The sequence below is a fragment of the Lutjanus erythropterus genome, chromosome 22, assembly GCF_056507025.1.
Source record: "Lutjanus erythropterus isolate fLutEry1 chromosome 22, fLutEry1.hap2, whole genome shotgun sequence".
NCBI lineage: Eukaryota > Metazoa > Chordata > Actinopteri > Lutjaniformes > Lutjanidae > Lutjanus > Lutjanus erythropterus.
The window spans coordinates 6,682,979-6,696,956 of NC_139338.1; positions in this window are offsets into that span (position 1 = coordinate 6,682,979).

A 13,978-nucleotide genomic window follows, 5' to 3' on the forward strand; every position below is an offset into this window, starting at 1 on the left:
TGCTTAATTTTAACCATTATGTTTCCAAGGTGAGGAAAATGTATGACTTTGAATATACTCCTTGCAAAATGTTTGATTTTCAAAATAATCTGGCCACTGTTGTAAACCAAACATTTTTTATTAATTGAAATGAAACAATCTTGTCGTCATATTCATAGCTATACAAGTCCTCCACTGATGCTTTACTCTGAAAATTAGCGAGCATTAAATAATCATGAACAGCTGGTAAAATAAACCTGATTGCTGTGGGTGTGAAGGAATTTGGAGTTGCATTTACAGCAACAGTTTAGATGTGATGATAAAGGCTTCAAGAGTCTGGAAAGGTTTGGATCACGTACCATGAACGTGCTTGAAAACATTTTACTCCCCGAAAACTATATGAACCCTGAGTTTAGGTCATGATTTTTTTTAAAGATGAAAATAAATCTTATAGTAATTTGTGCTGGTGTCAGTTCATACCCAACAGTGTATTCATGACTGCATTAATAGGTGGCATTAGTCATTAATCTCAGTGTGTATGACCTTTTTTTAAACATATGTCCATGTCTGTTACTGCACAGCTGAGGCCAGTCATTTCATTTAACTTTGCTGTGTATGAACTAATAGTAGCCCAAATGTTGATGTAATAAAATGTGCTAAAAGTTTGGTAAAAATCAGATTAAAGTTGTAGTAATTATCATGTTCGCCAAAATGAGATGCCCTAGTGGTTTTGCATTTACTGTGTCATAATCTAAAAGCAGAGTATGAATTCTTATTATTGTGAAGGCCACAAATCATTGCCATATTAGTTTGTTTTCCTGAGTTCTGACACAAAATGTATTGCCACATTCTGGAAATCACAAATTTTTGCCTTAATTTATTTTGTAAATGTTCTATCAGTTCTCCTTTATACACATTATGTTTCTGTGCTGGTTGTTGTGGTTTCATGTGGGGGTTGAGTGAGGACACTCAGCTCGCCTTAGTAGAAAATAAAATGGCTAAAAAAAAGTGATGGTTTGCATGATGTTTAAACAGATGTCAGAATGGGTTTGTGAAACTGAAACCTGATACCAAAACAACAGATATCATTTGGAACTCTGTTTAAATGTGACACCTGGGGTAAGTTCCATTCTTTTAAATGAAAAACTGACTTTCATAAACATTGTGGAAGCAATAATACTAGAAAGAAATGTCAACTTGTGGACACACTGGTGATTTCAGTTTTTCTGATTGATTAAACCATTGCTTGGACTTATTTTAATGCTGCATTCAAGTGATGTAGGATTTTACACAATTACGTGATTCCAACAGAAATAAATAGTTGTGGTATACCCAAGTTGGCCCGAAATAATACAGAAGTGAGTCTTTCCTGTTTGTACCATCCACCCAATATGTCAGTAGTACAACATTAAGCCGAGCACTGCCGCAAGTCACATGAGGTCACCAAATATCACATAGCAAGAGACCTTTCCCACAGCAGCCATTTGACATGGATTAGTAGTGTCAACAGGTGTTAACAATGACACTAATTACGGTTCCGTCAGAGTCACTGGCTCTGCTGCACTGAATGCAACAGGACCTTAATTAGTAATATTGGTAACACCTGTGTTTATTGTACTATTTCATATAAACATGGCTGCCGTGATGACGTACAGGCGGCAGTAGACACAACTCGTAGCGACCTATTAGCACATTTTAAGTTGATTTGGCTAACGTGTTAGCAAACAGTTGCTTATTTACATATCTAGCAGACAGTGAACAACCTTAGCATTCATTTGGAGTCATGTTTCTGGCAACCTGACAAATGTAAGTCCAATACTTAATTTCCTGTTAGCTAACTAACCTATATTTTGTCCCCCTCAAGTATCCCCCGAGTATCCTCACATGCTAGTTGCTAACGTGCGGACATGTTTGATAAGCAGGTATGGTCTTTTTAAAGGTCTTTTTTGTTTGTATTAGCTACATGTTTCCACTGAAAACAACGCCGTGAGATTAATTAGAACGATAAACCCAAACTGTCAAGTAATGAATTGAAAGATGCTAAAATACCAATGGAAGCCCATTTCAGTCAGTGGAAGAAAAAATATCCTCAAGGAAAATCATAATTTTGAGATAAGAAAATTGAAATTATGGTAAAAATTAGTCATCATTGTGAGATAAAAGTCGAGATTTGAGATAAAGGGTCATGATTGTGACATAAAAAGTCAAAATTGAGAGTCATATTTATGAGATTAAAAAGCTGATATTATTATTGTATAATTGACTTTTTCTCACAATTTCACTTTTTATCTCGCAAGTAAAACTTTATCATAATTTCTACTTTTAATCTCGTAATCATGACTTTTTTTTAATCTAATAATTTCGATTTGTTTAAAATCATCGTCTCTACTTATTATCTCATAATTATGACTTTTTGTGTAATAAGAATGATTTCTTATCACGTAATTTCAATGGACAGTGCAAACCGGAAGTTGGGCTTCTTTGTGTATCTTGTTACTTACCCGGCGCTCCATCTTTACTGTACGTCCAGACATTGAATATTTGTGCGATTTCTGTGGACTTGAGGATGAAACAATCGCTCACTTATTGTATCAATGCACTTACAGTAGAAGTTTTTAGAAAGATGTTAAGCATTTTGTACAAGAAAAAACGGGAAGAACGATCAGTTTTCAGGAAAAAAACATTTTAATTTATTTTGATGACTGGACTGTAGACAAAGACTTTTTTTTTTTTTTTCTGTCAGTTGATCTTGAGTTTGGGGGGGAAAAGAAACCAAATGGGCCAATTCTAAACCAAACATTGTACTATTTAGAAAACAACTGCTCTGCTATGCTGCTACAATCAAGGACATTAGAAATAGGAAAGCTGCCAAAACATACGCTATCATGGAGAAATTTTGTGGAAGTGATCTGTAAAATCCTTTTCCTTTGGTTGTTAGTTTGCTGTTTGTTATGCACAGTACCCCCTGTGTGCTTGTAAGTTTGTATTGGTTTGTGTCTGTATGTAAGATCGCACAATAAAAAAAAAAAAAAAAAAAAAAAGGTAAGGCAAGTTAGCAGAGGATCTTAACCTTACAGAGAACCCCTAACTCTATGCTCTTGTTCCCTACTGAATTTCTTTTATTTCTTTTATTTATTTATGGACCTTTTCTGTTATATATTTTATACAACTTTATTTTCTTATTACTATGACTTTAATTATTTATTAACCAGTGCTGGCCTCCTTTTTTACACTCAACATAAATTACAATTAACCATGCTAATGTGAAGGTGATTGTTATTTTTCAGTTCTAGCATGAATGATATGGGTGATATGTGCTAACATCTCAGTTTTACATACTGTATAAAGTCATGAAAAGACTTGGAGTCGATTAACTGTTAAATTATGCAGTATGGAGCGGCGAATGGCGAATAATATACACGAAAGAAGACCAACTTCCAGTTGTGACTTCTGGTATGGAGTAGAGCTATGGCGGCGCCCTTGTCTACCATCTTCCCTGCAGACGGGTACTCTTGTTTCTACTTCATAATTTTGACTTTTAGCTCATAATTTTGACTTTTTACCTCATAATTTAGACTCTTAATTGCATATTTTTTACTTTTAAAATCTCAAAAATATTGAAAAAAGATTTCTGCACACCTGAATGTGTGACAGGTGCATCGGAGGAAGATTTCTTGCACACTGTCTCACTTTCTGCTGATATATTTATCAGATGTCAGTCTAAACGACCTTCATCAGGTATACTGGCAGCATCCAAACTTCCACACATATACAGACATAGAGACTGTCTCCATTTTCAATCAGCCAATCAGAGGACTGCTGATATTGATCAACACCTGATACAGATTCATGTGTCATCAGCCAGACAATAGGGCTGAAAAAACTCACTAGATCACAATAAATCTTAAATATACATTTTATCTTATGGACACCACAAGTCAAAAAATTGAGAAATGCGAGTGTCATCTCATATCGTCTTATGCATCATCCTATAATAAATAAATCTGTCCCAAAAAAATCTATTAAATGGTCATCAGACATTAAATTACTTTTTAAATCTAATAATTATGACTTTTTACCTGCTAATTTCAATGTTTTATCTTATTATTATGATGAGTCATAATTATGACTTTTTATTGCATAATTGACTTTTTCTCTCTTAACATCTGTGAAGGTGGGGTTGGGTGAGACAAGATTGCAAAAGAAATGTGCTATGTCCGCTGTCGTTGGCACATTTTTACAAAAGGGCCAGTTGTTAGAGTTCATTGCTGTCAAGTTCTGCTTTTTTCCAAAAAGTAAAAGTCCTGACTGTATACTTTGAAACAGTGGTTTCACATCCTGAAGAATGTGGTATATTTGTGTGCTTTATTTTTTCTTACTGTTAACCAGCATAACTACATAACTAAAACTAGGTTTGAAAAACATTTTAGTTAACTGAAATAAAATTAAAAACTACACTTTATGAGGAAAAAAAAGGAAATGGGAACAATATGTGTGTAAATACAAAACTACCAAAAGTAAAATAATAATATACAGGAAATGTCTTTGTTTTAGTCTTTGTCAGTTTGGTCTAATCTGTCCACAGAAGAAGCATGAGGAGGCACTGGTGCAAACCCTCTCAGGAAACTATCAATTTGGATCATAATAGCAGGCAGTGATGCTGAATCAGAAGCACAGTGTTTTGAAAATGGTAAAATCCTGTCACGGTCCAGTTTATGGTTTCATCTTTTTTGTCATGTTATGTTTTTTGTCTAATTTATTTGGGAGGATGGTCCTCTGAATTTTTTTGCAATCATGAGTGGACCTTGAGAACGCCTGAGTTAGGGCATATCAGAATTCAAAAATAACAAAAGGAGGACCCTGACTGGCTTCTTGATGGAAGAGGAGTCAACCTTTTCATGCTGTAAATAATCTTTGTCAACCTTAGTACAAAACTCTCTTAAATTCCTGTGGATTCACATATACTTCTACAGCTTCTGTATAGCTTGTCAGCACCATGTATGTCTGTGACTCCTTTGTCTCTTAATTTTTTAACTCGTACTTTCCTGCCGGGGGGAGATATCATGATCTAGTAGATGGTGCACCCAGGGCGAGGGTCAGCCATTACAATCAAACTGTGCTGACCTCTTATGAATTCCCCAAATATGGGAATCTCGACTGCACTATGTATGGTAGGAGGACACTTTGTGCAGAAGAGCCTAAGAGAGCCTGACAAATACTGTATTATCCCAGGAATGTCAGTGTGAAATCCTCAGGCAGAGACATAATTCCAGTTCAGTAGTAGCCTTTGTAACCTGTACATCATATGACCATGTGCATGTGTCTAAACAGGATGTCATCAACTGTGCAGCTAACTTCACTCATGGTGAAACCTGTTTTTTTCCATACAGTGACTGCAGCTTACGCAAGAAAATTGCAGTTAGTGTGAAGAACAGGAACACTGATCACAATCTACTTAAACTTATGTTAGTGAGCGTATTGCCTCAGAGGCCACCTACCCCCAACGCACTAAACACATGTACAGGTCAGCGTATGTGCCAATACCCATACAGCCCAATATAACTGTGCTGTGCAGACAAATGTATGTGTCCTGTCTCTACTTCAAGTTAAATTTAACAGTTGTATCTTTGATGGATCCTGTTCCTCCTGACCATGTATGTGTATATATGTATACATATATATGTGTGTGTGTGTGTGTGTGTGTGTGTGTGTGTGTGTGTGTATATAATATATATTGAGATATATATATATATATATATATATATATATATATATATATATATATATATATATATATATATATATATATATATATATATATATATATACACACACACACACACACACACACACACACACACACACACACACACACACACACACACATATACACACATATACACATATACACATATACACATATACACATACATACATACATACATACGTATGTATATGTATATGTATATATATATATATATATATATATATATATATATATATATATATATATATATATATATATATATATATATATATATATATATATATATATATATAACTGACTTTTGCAATTGAGAGATGGAAGAGGATTTGCTTCTTCACTCCACATGTCAACCTGGTGTTGCTGTGTCTCCAGGAATGGTTCACCCCCTTCAAATTATAGTATAGTATACTATATATAAAACTAGTATCACAGTACATTAGTTTCAATAGTTAGGGGCTCTAAAATAATGTCAGTCCTGCCACTTTCTGCAGATATGGTCATCTGTATTGGCAAGTATGCCACCCGGTGTATTATGTCTGATTCTATTCTCATACTCTGTTCTTATGAATAAGTGTCACCATATTCCGTGTGGATACTGTCACATGTCTAACTTTGCACTTGCAGACTGACACTCAGCTACAGTATGTGATCCTGGCACTGGAGTCAAGCTGAAGGAAGTGTTGATGCTCCCTTTGTATCCTGCAGATGGCACCACAGGAACACAGTTACAGCAAAGGCAATCAGGTAAGAGAGGTGTAACACTGAGCACCAAGTGGCTACAGTGTATCATTAGACGGTATATCGATATACCTACTTAATATTAAGTACTCAGTTTTCATTTATTTTAGATACACAATAGATAGAAATAGATTGATTGAATAATTATCTAGAAAATCATCAAAATGTTATGTAGTTAACATCAAACTGAAGTACAAGCTCCTAATTATTTCCAACAAAATGTTAATTTTTTGAGAACTTCTCCAAAGTATCCTGGTGAAATAAACCACCTCCTCTTGTCATAACTTATAATTAGGCATACAGAGTTTATTAATGACTTCCTCTCATGCAGTGGAGGAAGAAGATCTGGGATTCATCGCAAATTAGCTTGGCTCTTTCAATTAGGAAAGCAACATTTAATCAGCTCAGTTTTGTTCCACTGGGATTTCTGCCTAATTCCATCCAAGGGCCTGTGGTTAGCAGGATAATGTGTGTTTTTTTTTTATTTTACTCCATGCTTGTTAGTCGAGCTTAAATAAATAAATAACACATTCCCTCCACCACTTACTTGAGGGCTGCACTGGACTTCTAATCACACCAAAAACATTCTTAAGGGAATTAAAGTGTTTATAAAGTGTTTATGTGGAAGGACTGAAGTGTTTCATGTGCTTATTGACACAGTTAACATGCTCTTTGTTGACTTGGCTGTAATTGTTAAGTGCAGTAATTGCCCCTGTGATGGACTTATACCATGCTTTAATCCCAAACATTCTTGGTTATCTTGCTTTTATCAGGGCAATTTAAATGTAAGCGTTGCAGATTATAGCAGGTTTAGCTGGAGAAGAGTTAAGAGAATAAAATGTCAGATTATATGGACTCAGCCATGGTAGTTTTTTGTGGTACCATCATCTCATTAAAGTTAACCTGTCAAGAATTTGACAGCTTCTAGCAAGTACTGTCAATAATATCATTCTATTCCAGTGGTTCACATGTAGTGGCAGTAATGCATGCCAAGAAATGTAGAAATGCACAGGCAAAGGACAAGCAAGAGGACGGCTAACTAGCAAACAGAGATATTCAGATTATGACACTGAAGATTTTCACAAGATCAAACCCTGCTTTTGTTTTTGTGTTTTAGGTCGACATTTTTTCGGCAACAGCCAGAGGTGGGACCAAGTCATTGTTTTGCAAGTCACATCTCAAGTCTTGGTGTTGAATCCCCAAGTCAAGGTAGGCATGGTCCAAGTCAAGTTCCAAGTCCTGAGCTTTGATTTTCAAGTCCAAAACAAGTCATGATGTGCTATTCACCAAATGTAATGCCATTTTAACAACAGAGCTTTGACTTAACTTTTCTTGTTTAACGTCAAATTTCGAGTGAAGTTGGAAGTTGTTGTGTCCATCTGTAATTTTCAACCAACACATTTTGCATACTGCTGTTATTTTTTTTGTTGACCGCTGCATAGTTTTTTATGCGAAGGCACTGATCATTGATATCAGCTTTTCCAACCGGAGCTCAGTAACATGAATAGTGTTCATGATAGTTGATTCAGAAAATGAAGGCAAAATAGCCATTCAGTATAATTACATTTCTCTCTGAGCACAGATGGAGATGGTGATATAGCGCTGCAAGCCAGAAGAAAATTATTTATTTTTGATTTTGGGGTGAACTGCCCCTTTAAGAGCAACTAAGAGGGCACACAGAGCTTGTTGGGTGTTTGTATGGAGCCATGTTGCCCTCTTATTGGAGAAATAAGGTATCAACATGTAAGCATTTCATTTTTGCCATTATTTGAAGAGGCATTTGAAATAGCAGAGTTTTTATTTTAGGTTACAGACTGTCCTTTTCCTTCCTGGATGTCTTCAAAGTCAGCAGGATTGTGTTGTCAGACCTCTGGGAGCGAGACAGAGGTATTGTGCTTCATCAGATATAAACCCAGCAGACAGTCTGAGCAGGACGGTACAGAAAGTTCAGACTGAAAGGGCAGAAAACTCTCCCCACCTCAGTCTGACAAGGTCGCTGCTCTGCAGTTCAATGAAACAAATACATTTGAGTAATATTCATCATCATCCAATTAATTTCTCTGAAACTCAACCCATGATACAATCATTTTCTTGTTGTCTTCATTCTATTGACAGAAATTTATTTTGTGCCACTGCCTTTTTTTTTCTCTATCAATACCAGCTTCTTGAATGAATATGGAGAATCCTGTCCCCGACTGTGGTCTTGATTAGGGTTTTCTTTTATCAAGCATTATGACTTTTCTTTTCACAAAATCCTCTTCTAAGAAAACATTGAACATAATTCTATTATAGCCTATTCTTGCATTTCAGATTGATGTTATTGTGAAGCAGCCAAGGCTGGCTGTCTAGCCTTCAGCCCTCTGTGGGACTGATCCTGTGGCTCTACTTGGGGAAAATGGACTGGCCAAGGACCTTGGCTTTCCAATAGACCTCTCTCTCTCTCTCTCTCTCTCTCTCTCTCTCTCTCTCTCTCTCTCTCTCTCTCTCTCTCTCTCTCCCTCTCCCTCTCCCTCTCCCTCTCCCTCTCCCTCTCTCTCTCTCTCTTTCTCTCTTTTTTTTTTTTTTTTTTTTTTTACTCTCCAGTTCCCGATAAAGATCAGCAAACTGGCTGCTCTATTTTTAGTGAAGATATTACAGGGAGGGAGAAGAGGGGGAGAAGGAGACTCTGAATCCTATTTGCTTCCTGGATCGGTCAGTGCAAGGATGGCTGTTTATAGGCGAGGGCCATCTTGACCCGCTATAGCCCCAAATACTTCATCTTCTGTGATGAACAGCCTCATTAAAACATTAAAAGGCCTCAACACCCCAATTTCAAAACTCACCAGCTGGTTCATTTTAAATTGAAATGGGACGCAGCAGGTCGTGGAAAATGAGTAATGTCACCACAGTAAATGTTTTTCAAAGAATTCATGCAGCATATGACCTAAATTGACCTCTGTTGTGTTTATCAGTAAGAACTGCAGTGAGGTTGTCCCTGTCCTCAAACTACACTGAAAATGTGATGATGTTTAATGGCTGACTTTACAACAGGTCCTTCAGGTGCATAGACAATCACATCACTCCATCCAGTTGCAATAAGTGCAGTTTTTCTAGAGTACTGAACATGTTGTTATTTTGATGTGGAACATCAGGGCAGCTGCTGTGGTGCTCCTAGTTGAGGTTGTAAGGGTCATTTAACGTATGTTATGGGCATTTCAATCATCTCTAAAACAGCCTGTTATTTTATTTTTTGTTTGTTTAATGTGACAAATTGACTGGATTTTTTCTTCAAATATGGTGAAATTTAATGGGTCAAAAAAACACATAGTACAGCAACTCTTTGTGTGTGTGTGTATGTATGTAAGTTAGAGCCCTACCGATTTTGGTTGACTGATATTTTGAGCTACAACATTTAATCAAGTAATCGCTTATTAGTCAATTATTAAATTAAACACCAACTATTTTGATTATCTGTTAATCGGTTTGAGTAATTTTTGAAGGAAGAAAAGCTCAAACTTCTTTGATTCCAGCCTCTATAATGTGAATATTTACTGGTTTCTTTGCTCCTTTATGACAGTAAACTGCATATCTTTGGGTGGAGGACAAAACAAGACATTTTAGGACATCATCTTGGGTTTTTAGAAACACTGATCAAAAATTTTCACCTTTTTCTGACATTTTATAGACCAAACAACTAATTGATTTATCGAGAAAATAATTGACAATTAAAATAATAGTTAGTTGCAGCCCTGCTGACATTATTGGGCCAATATTGACCTATCACTACTCTATTGGTCTATATCAGTATCCACACATGTTATGATATGCCCCTATATGAAAATATTTTATATTTTATCATTTTTCTTAAATCATATTTAATATATGCATATATTTTGCCTTGTTTGTGTTTTTATTTCTAGTTACTTATGATTGTTAAAAATAACTGGTAACAGGTCACTGTTTCAGTGCCCTGAAAGCATTTTGGATGATAACATTTGTCACAAGTGTTAACCACTTTTGAGGGATCATTGCAAAACAAAAAGTTTTTATATAAATATTCCATATTCTGTACAAAAAATATCATCAGATACATTGAAACCTGATTGTTTTTTCTTTACTCCCTAATATTGGTATTGGCATTGGCCCCAAAAATCCAGTATCTGTCAGGCACCAGTCTAAATACTGGTGGCTTAAAAAGTCCCTGAATGTCAATTAAGTTTAAATGATTTCCTCTTAATGTCCTTTAAGTGATTGTGGTTAACCACTGTTGAGAACTTCTCTGTTATTGTTGAAATGTAGCTAGTTTGACTGCATCATAGACTGTTTAGAAAATGTGGACAGAGTCTCAGTGATGTCCCCCAAGTTTTCTGACAAGCCTTTGTGAAGCTCAGGGTATGTTGGCTGTGGCTGTCACCATCTTGGCAGTGTCCAACTCGACTAACTCCCAGCTAATGGGACTAACATGGGTGCAGTAGAATGAATAAATGCTGAATGAAGTGGCTACATACCTGCTAGGACTTTGTGACGGCACCCACCTGTCAATCAAAGCTGGTATGCCCTTAAAGCTGGGGTAAATGATTCTGTGGAAAGATGAGTCTCATTCACAGGTCATCAAATATCAGTGTTTTGGGTTGGAAGCTGGTTCTGATTGGTTGTTTTTATGCATGCATGATGAATTCCTTCAAATGCCATTAGGGGCACGAGGAGGAACTGGAGAAACCTGATTTTCACATATTATCTGTCCAATATACTATTGTCACGATATGATATTTTAAATATAGGACAGTTATTTTGTATAAGTTAGCGAATGAACCTGCAGAGCTTGAAGCCTTAATATGATGTAAATGGGTTAGCTATACGTAGTTGGGCAAAACATAGCGTTAGGTGATTAAAATACTCAACGAACATGCTCCCTACTCAGAGGAGGAGACTAGAGATCCAAGCTAAAATAGCCTGTAGTTCTTCCCGTACCTGTGATGTCACAGTTATTTAATTGGATGTGAGGAAGAGGAACAGCTGGAGACCTCAGGTTTCTCAGTCACTATAGCAGCAATGCAGAATTATTGCTTCAATGGACTACATTTCCCATCAATGCTGACTGGACATCGTCATAAAGTGATGGATTTTCCCTTTAAAACTCAACTGTTGCTGATCATATGAACAAGCAATTTGTGTTCATATGAAACAGCCATGGAGCTGCAGCAGTTGCTGCTTGTTCCCATGATGTTTGATTGTAGTTAAATTGAACTTGAATAAATAAGCCCTGACTGTTACTAAAATCATTTGTCAGTCCAGCTGTCCAGCAGTCCTGTCTGTTTCCATACTAGCATTCAGTTCAACGGCAACTTATCATCTCACCACTCCTCCCCTCCTTATACATTAAACAAGCTTACATTTGACACATTATCAGAACAGAGGAAAGATAACTAGCTAGTGCCGTTAACTGCATGCACACAGAAGTCTAGTAAATCTGACTTAATTATAATCCTCCTTTTGTTCTTTTATCCTGTTTCTTGTTAAATGTTGCACTGAAGGTACAAATAACAAGAAAGTGCAGGTATTAGCTGATCAAAATGTTGAACCACTCTCAGAGATGAGGTCATGTTTATTTCTATATCATTTTCCAGGTCCCATAATTTCATGTAAATAGGTGACAATTACCAAATAATATATTTGAACTTTCTTAGGAATTACCCACAAATGATCTCAAGATTACCCACAAAGTTATGCAATAATTAGCAAGTACCATTTTCATAGTTGGTGATAATTATAAAGCAACATATTTGAAATGTCTCTGAATTTACCCACAAATTCCCCCCAAATTTCATGGCAAGTATGTGATCATTTGCAAGTGTCATTTTCATGCAAGTACCTTCTAAGTATCACATATTAACTGTGAAACTTTGGGTAATTTTGCAGTTAATGTCAAATAACGTTCAAATATGTGAAATGGCAATTACCACGTTCTTGTATGAAAGTGACATTTGCGAATTATCACTACATTATATTATAATTATACATTTTTGGGGGAATATGAGTGTAAATTCAAAAATTTCAAGTATGTTGCTCTGTAATTATCACATGAAAATGGTACTGGCTAATAATGGCACATACTTAACCATGAATTTTTTTGGGGTTATTTGTAGGTAATTTCAAAGAAATTTTAAAAATTAAAAATATATTACTCTGATTGCCACCTATTTACCAAGAAATTATGGGACCTGGAAATTGATGCATTGCCTATCTACTCATATTTTAAAGGCACAAGGTGTATCTCGCATGTCACTGCATCTACAGTCAAATCACTGTGTAAGTGACATTGTTGACCAGCTGTCACTAAATGGAAATCTCCTCTGTATCTGACAGTATAGTGTGAGGCAATTAGTAGACAGACAAACTAATTAACTTTATTCCAGTTTGGATTGTAAACCAGTTCCCTCTGCCAGTTTCGGCCTAATTAATTCAGAGCAAAATACTGAGGAACCATTAAAATTTGCACCAACATATGTCAGCAGAGCTCATACTGAAATAAAAATGATCATTTAAAAAAATGATACCAATTAACCAACAAATTGGATAAATTATTTATTTAATTTTAAAGGCATACTTTAAAAGCAGAAATGGATCTCATTCTCAGCTGATTTGATCAAGACAACTAATGAGTAATTAGGTTACTCAGAGGTTGCAGTTTTACAAAGCAGCCTTACATCAGGGAATAATGATGCATGTAATTATAGGCGAGCTGCCTGCCGCGTCTCCTCGTTGATTGAGCTGTGCTTAGATTCCCTAAAGATGTCACTCTTTCCTCCTTGAACACTGTGGTGAGCGGAGACTGTCGAATGGCGGGCCTTCTGGTAGACAGCTGCCTCACTACTCTCACCCACAAAACCTTTGACTTTCAAGATCCCTGCGAGTACACGCCAGCCCCTTCTCATTCCCCAGTGTGTTGGTCAGTGCTCCTATGCTTCAAAGTATGACCGTAGCTACCCCTGGAGCATCATTTCTGGCGCTGCCCCTCTAGTGTTCTAGTCACGTTTTGATGTGCTGTCAGTCACCTGCTCAAAATGCTCTTTAAATGTTCTTTTATGAGTGTTGTATCAGCCTTGTATGAGGTACAGTACATGATACCTTAACTCACATATAGTTTATGTAGTTACCTTACTTGAATTTTACTTGAATTTTACAGGCTTTGTATGAAATTAATTGTTCTATCCTAATTTTACTTTGATATATGAACTTATTTCTTCCTTTCAGTTTGCGCTTGGTCTGTGTACGGGCCCAAGGCTGCTTTATTATGTGCATTTCAGTAAAAAGACCTCAAGTTAGAAGAACTCATATTTCGATGTTCTGAAAGTAAATACAAGAAATTCTAAGTTTAATTAATCTGAATTTACATAAAAAATGTACATTTACATTAAGTTAATAAGAAAATATTAGTTGTTTCCACTAAATTCCTGTATTTCTACAGTGCAAATGATGCTATAAGCTACTTGTCTTAATATGACCTGTTGAGGG